General features: G+C 42.5%; 1 long non-coding RNA gene across 1 annotated transcript; it reads right to left on the bottom strand.

The window, feature by feature from the left end:
- LOC110435269 lies at window positions 432-7634 on the bottom strand. Its single transcript, XR_002452891.1, has 3 exons — window positions 7535-7634; window positions 1956-2014; window positions 432-1034 (listed from the first exon to the last, which is right to left on the bottom strand). It is a non-coding gene; the product is annotated as an uncharacterized LOC110435269 (long non-coding RNA).

The following is a 9059-nucleotide window of genomic DNA, read 5'->3' as shown; positions in this document are numbered from 1 at the left end:
AGGGCCCTGCCCTACACGTGATGCATTATACACCTTGAAGATATACATAGTCCATAGCTAGGCTTTAACACAATGGCACAGTCAAGTTCAATCAAGAAATAAATGGTAATAATAGATATGAGACATCAACATAAGTGTAAAACTACTACTTACCCCATTCCAAATTATAAGACTTTTTTAGATACATACATTATGTCTAGATATATAGCAAAAATAATCTATCTAGAAAAACCAAAACGTCTTATAGTTTGGAATCGAGACAGTAAATCTACAATAAAATTGCCCTACATGGAACTGAACACTGTACAAAACGAAATGGAGTGGCTCTTGTTTTACCAACATGTAGTTTGGTTAGCAGAACGGCATACCAAACACAAGGACGCCCTAAACCTTCACATCATGCAGTGAAATTTTAGAAGCAGACAATAAAAGCATAACCAAAATACTTAGTTTATCATCACATCATGAACCATAATCCAAGATACGACTGGTACCAAGTTCTGGAGACGAAGGTCTGCTGCGAACATAAATTAATGATTCATAGGATAACAGGTACGCACATTCGCACTTCACATCTCACAAACCCTAATTTTCCTTGTTGTTTGAAACTGGTGGGAAGTTTAAGTCCAGCATCTGCACGTCATCTCCGCTGCCACTGCCGCCCTCTGAGTCAGATCCCTCCTCTGCCATTGTCACTTGGTCTGGTGATGGTGGATCTGCCTGCATGTTTAAGACACAAAAGCCTGTATCCGATGACAATGGCAGCAGTGCATTGCCTGCAGCAGAGCTGCTGGGCAGTTCAGGCCTAGGCGGTGGAGGAGGCCTGTAAACAGGCAGCTTGGGCGGTGGAGGAGACGGGACCCTCGTAATCTTAAGCTTTTTTCGGCGCACCAGCTCAAGGTTGGAGGAAGGCTTTGTAGTCTTGCGAGGCTCCTTGGCTGGCGGCGTGACCTTTGCAGCAGGGGCTGCTGGTGCTGGTGGCTGAGAGTTGTTTTCCATGGCAGGTAGCTCCAAGTTCACACTTCACAGAAAAGCTGCACAATATACATCCACAAAGAATATGACGTGTACAATTAAGGTTTAATTTGATATGGAACATCAATATGATAGCACTTGATGACTACATTCAGTTCATAGATGCTCGTCATTATTGGCTACATGTGCTTGGCTCTAACATTCATGGCTAAGGTATTAGCTAGTGATTTAAATAAGTAGACGTTTTCTTCTCGTGAAATGTATGAACAAGCAATGCTAGCTAGCTAGGATAAATTTAGTATGCAGAAGAGAATGTGCAACACAAACAAATTAACAACAAATTTTATGTTAATGGCTACATTATTGGAGTAAAATAAATCAAGGGTTTAGGGAGTTTCTTTTAAGCCAGAAACAACATCATATGTACTAAGCACGCTTATTTTTTCTGTATCTATTTGAACCTTCCTTTTCAGAATCTTGTAAAGTTACAAAGAGCTTATTATAGGACAAAAATAACTTAGGGAAGCTGAGGCTTAGTTCTGTTTATCATTATTATCCTTCACACATGTTTCTAAGTGATTTGCTATAAATTAATCAAGAAAAATGTGCGAAAATTCCACACTGCAATCTATATACTTAAAGAAATTGTGCGAAAATTTCATGTACAGCTAAAAATGTCAATTTATTATTTAATACTGATTAGTTAAAAGAACAGGTCGCCCAACTGGAATCATACCAACTAAATCATGCTAAACTATGATGGTTATTAATAATCTACATAGAAAAAGTCTTATGTCCACCAAAATAAATAGAGCTAGAAAGGACTTACTATGATCTAAGATCAAGTATGAAAATTTGTAATATAAGGGATGACTTCAAGCATATCCACCATGCATATAAATGGCATTGAAATAGAAAAATAAATTATGTAGGAAGGAATTGCGGATATAATATCTAAGAATTCCATTACCCATACTAACCTCTCCTTGATTATATCACTTGGTTCTAGATTTCACCAATAGTTTTCTGCCCCTTCTTCCTGTCACATTTAAAAATTATTAGAATGTAAAGGATATTAAAAGGCATATATAAACAAGGAAGAATATGTATGGGATCGGAGCCCCAAATGTGTATTCCAGAATTATATCAGTCAATTATCCAACAGTAGGCATAAAAATACATTTTAATCTACATGGTTTTGCAACAATAAAACATATAATAATAATAGTAATACATCTTAATCTACCTGGTTTTGCATTTGACAGAAACTAGCAAAGGATATATTTCAGCATGCACACAGAGGGCAAATTAAATTATATAAATGGAAATCAACAAGCATTTGTTACTATTGGCAATATTAAGCCAAAATAAATAGAAAAATCATAACCATCTTCCTTGAACAAACAGCATCGCATCAACTCAGCTCAATATATCTCAATATCTTCACAGCCTAAGATCTTTTACTGAATTTGTGAAGCTACTGACATTTGTTGTTTGTTAATTAAAAGACAAGCTATTGACATTTGTTTGTTTGTTAATTAAAAGATCTTGATGCAGTGCACATTATTATGAAGCTGCATCATGTGAAAACTTTCAGTGACTTAGTAATTATATTTGTTCACAAATGTTCTATTTAAATTCTAATTAAGTAGTATAATTAAAACATATATTCTTCCTGAGACATCTTATGGTAACACTGAACTCTAGGTACTATACATGCTACCGGCATGTATAAGTACGTTTGTGAGGATGAAAACTATGCATGATTATAAATGAAAAGGCTTTTCATACATTATCCAGAACAATATTGCTAAACAAAATGGCTTTTCATATATTGTGCATCAATGGTAGCTGGTGAAATGGTAGAGTGTTTCATCAACAATCAAGAAAATGCTGGCCACACGATAACTTATTTGTCTGATTCTCTGTTATTGCTCCCTCATGTTCTAGCTATATCCTTTTTAATGCCATACAATAATTGATTAATTGCACATATAGGCATTTGAAATAAGTCATACTAGAACAAGAATATAATATACATTTAAGTACAAGAAACATTGCTTAAAGTAAGCATTCCATAAACTAATGGATTTTCTTGACTTCTCAGATGAAAATAAACTTATTACTAATTAATAATGCAAACAACCAGGTTATGTTACATAAGTTTTAACGTGAAATAAGGAGTAAAAATAAAATTAAATGCATGCTAAGCTGTTGTGGCTATACTGACATGGCATGAAGGGTACAAGGACATAGCTGATGTATTTAATTTGATATCAAGTTGATTCTATGAAATAAACTTTTGTCTAGAGGACCTAGATTTAGGGATCAAAATCCATTTTGCAATTTTTCCAGTGCATAAGGAATTAGTGATTCCAGTGAATCCTAGGTCACTCATTCTCGATGTATGGTAAACCTAGTCCAATCAACCTAACGGACTGAACAGGAGACTATGGGTGTGTTTGATTCCCTGTGTGTGGGCAAACCTAGGTTGTGTGGTGCAGCCAGTAGGTGTTTTGTTTCTGAGTTGTCTACCTGATCCTAGCCGGCGGCTGGCGAACGCCTGGCCGAAACTGGCTCCTAGGAAATAAAAATCAATTCCATTCCTCACGAGCCTAGCTCACATGGACATGATGGAGCATGCAGCAGTTCACGCCATCTCTATGTATCTGTCGCCTCTACTCCCCCCCCCCCCCCCCCCCGATTTTTTGCCCTCTCTCATTCATCTTCTCTCTGCTCTCTGAATTCCTCCACTCCTAATGCTTGTTGGTGAGGCTATTCCTCTCCCCTATTCCTCCCCTTGACATCTTCCAATATATTGCAGACCATGGATGTGTTTATTTGATGAGTGTTGTTCACTTCTCCCCATTTTCTCTTCGATTTTAATTTCCAGGATGCAAGTACAATCCTCTTCGACTTTTGCAGGATTATTCAAATTCTGCCCCTAGATCTGGTCACAGAGGAGACAAGTGTTGTTTGCATTCGCATCGATTAACCGAGGTGGTTGTTCTAACACAAACGCCTCGGTTAATATATTAACCGAGGCGGGCATACTATAAAGCCCGTCTCAGATAATATTGGCCCATTTTAAATCTCAAACTAGCCATCTCGACCCGATACCGTACTCAGCATATATATACCACACTTAGCACTCAGGATTTCAACCCACTCCCTCGCGACTCCCTCTTCTCTACCTGACGCACGGAGCTTTCTCCCTACGCCTGACTCGCCCCTGGAAGAGGCCATGGGTTGGAGTCACCCCTCTCCCTATCCCCCCACCACACCCACTCCCCCCATGGCACCACTGGAAGAGGCCGCGGGTTGGAGGCACCCCTCTCCCTCTCCTCCACCTCACCCTCTCCCCCAATGGCGCCCCTGGAAGAGGCCGCAGGTTGGAAGTTGCCTCATAGCCAGCGTAGCGTCTCCTCCCTCTTCTCTGCATCTCCCGCCTTCCTCTGGTGGCAGTGTGGGTCCACGGTGGCGCATGACCAGGCGGCGCGGCGGGGGCATCGGGGTTGGAGCTCGATCCGGCGAGGAGCCGCCCGATTCAATGATGAGAAGGCCGATTCCAGTGAGGTGGAGATCAATCTGGCAAGGAGAAGCCCAAATCCGGTGAGGTGAAGCTCGATCCAATGTGGGGAAGCCCGGATGCGATGTGCTCGTGCAGCCACGGTGCTCGATGGCGGTGCGGATCCGGCCAGCGAAGCGACGACGTTTGGATGGGCTCAGCGGGCTCCTCGATGGGCTACATGGGCCCATTGATGGATTTTTCTTTGTTTGTTTTTTTATTTGATTAATCGAGGTGGGCAGCAAACCACCTCGGAAAAGGTCACATTAACCGTGACGTTTGATCCGAGGCGGTTGCAAAAACCGCCTCGGTAAGCCTTTTTGCCTGCCTCAGTTAAAAATAACGTTTTAGCTGATCCATTTATTGTTATGTCTATGATGAAATTGTCGATATCCATTATGATATGGAATGTGAGCTGATGATCAAGTTCTAGTGAAGTGCATAGTACCCTTACATTTTCATGTTATTGTCTTTGCTTCTTGGTTGATCGATCTACCTTTCCTTCATGCACTATTCTTTTAGAGGCCAGTCATGCCATTTTCTATCTGTTCTGATGACTCGGTCCCATGATCTTAATTAATTGATGATTGATATATTTCTGAGGCCTCTAAAATTTTCAATTATTCACACTTTTGAAGGTTTCTTTGCAATTCTCTGATGCCTGTGATCTGAGGCCTTTAATTTCCCTTGCAGTCTTTTGTACATGTGATGATATTTAACATATCCACATTGTTCATGTGAGGTACTGGACATTGATTGCCTACTAAATCATATTGTTGGTTCTTGCTAGCTAGGTATGTACTTTTGCAATTCTGTTTTACCATTCCTAGATGCTCCAAGATTTGTATCAAATTAGGAATGCTATTTTTGAGGTACTGTGCACAAGTCATAAAATGATTCTATGTCACCTGATGACTTTTGCTAATATCAGAATCTTTTCTCTTGATCAATTCTGAACATTTGAACTGTCAACTAGATTATGTCGTTGTATGCTGTTCGTGTTGGCCACCAAACTGCACTCTTCTCTAGCTGGGAATCCGCCCATGAACAAATTGTAGGCTTTAGTAGTGGTTGCTGCAACGATAGAACACAAAAGAAAATGCTTCCAAGCATTGCAACTTTGTGTAACCTGTAGACTGATATGGTGTAACCAGTGGAGATACAATTGCCACCACGCATGCAAGAGGCCAACAGACTACCATGCATGCAGTAAACCAAACAATCCAGTGCTCATCTGAGTTTCTAGCTGTTCCATTCAACCATCCATCCAAACACCATCTCTATGTTGTTTGTCTCTCTGCAGCTAGGCAACCAAATATACACATTTGGCATTGACTGGACCTGGTGAAGGGGTGCCTGGCTGCCCGGTATGAGTGTGGTTGCTCTCCTCCAAATCATACCTAAATTGAGGTTGAATGGGAGCACCATAATTTCTTGGCATGAATTAGGACTTATATTCCAATTTCATCTGATGCACCACTTTTTCAGCAATTTATACCTATTGAACCTAAGAACTATGCTAGCAACGTTACCAAACACTTTGGAAGCAGACTTGTCTGGACCAGAGACATGACAAGATTAAACAAAATCACACAATTTCCTAGCGATTTGACATCTTAGCTGCCGCAATCTAACTGCAAAAAAGTGGGAATTGCCATCCTATAGGTGCCTACATTTTTCCATTTTTGTCAGGCATTGAACATAGCATCCGATCTTAATCCAAGCATTGCTAGCTCAAGTCTCATACTATTCCACCTCGGTGTTTCTTCTTCGACGCGCAGCCCACATACTCTTGATGCTCATTCCGCCTACTGTCAGCTGCCTCTGATCCCCGATGGCGTCCCCGCCACCAAGCCTACCTCCACTACCCCCCCCCCTCCATGCTAAGCATCGCTGACCATTCTCATGGCTCCCCTGCCCCTCCGTGACCCAACTAGAATCCTCCTCCGCCCGCGCCGGGCAGTGATTCCACCACGCCACGCACTCTCTTCCCACATGCATGCCTTCTATGCTTGGCCGGCCTATCTCCCCAAGTCCCTTTCTAGATCCGTAGGAGTTTCCAAACCCGAACCATAGAATGCGGTGCCTAAAACCAATCTAGATTCCAGGCACCTATAATATAGGAGATGTGAAAACAAAATACGGACACCATTGCGGCAAACAGTTCAAACAGAAACCTCTACCCAAGGAAGAAGCATTCAGAGCAATCCAATAGTATATTGATTAATACTGTCTGCCCTCGTTATTGACAGAATGATTACTATTCCATGAGAGCAACACAAGGAGGGTTAAAGAAAAAAAGAACAGCCGTGCTGCTTTGACCTAGAGCGTGAAAACTCTGGCAAACTGATGGATGGTGGAAGCACATAAGAGAATCAGAGACGTACAGGACAATCTATCACTGAACTGGTTGCCTTCCGATAACCAGTTCCTACTATCTGTGCGTGAGATCTTGATCTCACAGTTCCTTCCCATAACCAGGGGCACCCACAAAACAAACACAAGAACACAACATTTTTGTAAAACCATATAGATAAATCAAGTCTGATTGAGCTGATCCAGCTTTTAACCATAGCCTTGCGCCCTTGCCACATCGTATGCAACCCATCACGGCACTAATCCCTCAAAAAGAGTTAGAATTTAAGCAGCAATTTCAGATCTGGAAACCCTAGAGAAGGGAGAAATAGGGAACAACCAAAATCTAGGGTACTTGTGACAATTTCAGATCTGGAAACCCTAGAAAAGGGAGAAATGGGGGAACAACCAAAATCTAAGGTACTTGTGAGAGGATTAAATCAATAGATGGAGAAGATATCTTCTCATGTGTCTGAGCACCAGTTTCCCCCAAAAATCAGACCCAAAACACATAGTAATTGCAAGAAAGAAAATTCCAAGCAAATAGCTCTAAAGACACACAAGTAGAAAACATGATATTAAGGAACAACTTGAGCACGAGGCAAACAACCTTTAATTAAACTACGAGGAATTCACCTGTGTATGAAGACTTTTAGCCTGCTCCAATCTCCACCAACTTCAGAAGGCCATGAGGCACTTGTTATGACTAAGCCCAAAGAGGGAGAGAGGGGTATGCTTGAGAGTAGGCCCTAACACTTGCCCTATGGACTGTATTTATAGTGGAGATTGGTGGAACCCTTCATCCAGCTCCCTTCCAATCCTCCTTTGTTTTCAAATTACATATAGGTCCTTTTACTAGATGGGCTATGACTAGTCTATCTCACCCCATACCCACAATTAAAGAGCGAACCCTTGGCCCATGGGCCTGTCGACCCAGGCTCCCCAGCATGCCTATATTTATTCACTATTATTCAGTGATGAATACATCAAGCATTTCCTAGTCCATACACTCTCATGGTTTCATCAAGAAAGTTTGCTCCTACAACCTCTCCTCAGTTCCACCAACCCTAATTGTGTTGTCATTGAGCCTCGGCTCACCGGCTACGATGCCATGCTGTGTAACACCCTAAAATTTTTTTTCTGGGAAATAGAGTGAAAATGATTTAATTTTGTATTTTTGTTCATGAAATATAGAGAGATAATATTTTTCGTTAAATTAAAATTCATCATAGGACATAGAAACATGTTTGAGCATACGTGTCATGGCATTTTATTTACTGTGATGAGTGTATTTAAGCTCAAAATTCAAAATGATTCAAAAGGATTTTTAAATGAATTTCAAATGGCTTTTGAAATAAAAAAAAATGAAAGAAAAGTAAAACCTCTCCCTTCTCTCTCTCGGCCCGACGGCCTGACTTTCTCCCCCGCGGCCCATTCTCCCTAAATCTGGCTTGAAGGCCCACTCCTTCCCTCCTTTCCCTTTCTTCACTGGCCCAGTACCCCCTCTCCCCCTCTTGTCCTCAGCCCAGCCCAGCAGCGCAGGCGTGCTGGCTCCCATCTTCTCTCCATGGACCGCTGACACCCGGGCCCCACCTGGCGGGCGCTGCTCCTCTTCCTCCTTGCGCCGTGGACGAGCAGGATTCCACCAGGGGGAAAACCAACTCCGTCCCTTCCGCGATTTCCTGCCTTTTTGCGCCAAGCGAAGCCCTATAAAGCCCCAGCTCCTACCCTGCTCATTACTTTCCCATCTACGCAGCTTATTAGGGACCTAGCTTCGTGTGTCCTTGAGTTTGGATCTCGCCGAGGTGTTACGCCACCGCCACCATGGAACTCCCTGTTCGAGGCCAGGAACAGCGAACTCAAGACCGTGCTGAGCTCCGGGTTGAGGTGATGACGGTTCCGAGACTTCTCTTTCGCTCTCTATCACGCCCTTTTGTTCTCATATAGCTGCCGAACCTCTACAGGAGCTTTGGACCACCGTCGTGCGTGGCCGCCCCCTTTCCAACCCATCCCCGACGTGGTTATTGCACTGGATGAGTTCGCGTTGATCTCCTGATGCTTCCGGTGTTTTTCTCGTCGAAAATCGTGACCTCTAGGGCCAAAATCGCCAACTCCGGTGAGCCTTTCAGCGCCGGCCATGGTGTCCAACGTATCTGGCTTC

This window comes from Sorghum bicolor, chromosome 5 (genome assembly GCF_000003195.3).
Source record: "Sorghum bicolor cultivar BTx623 chromosome 5, Sorghum_bicolor_NCBIv3, whole genome shotgun sequence".
Taxonomy (NCBI): Eukaryota; Viridiplantae; Streptophyta; class Magnoliopsida; order Poales; family Poaceae; genus Sorghum; species Sorghum bicolor.
This window is presented reverse-complemented; position numbering and strand designations above follow the sequence as displayed.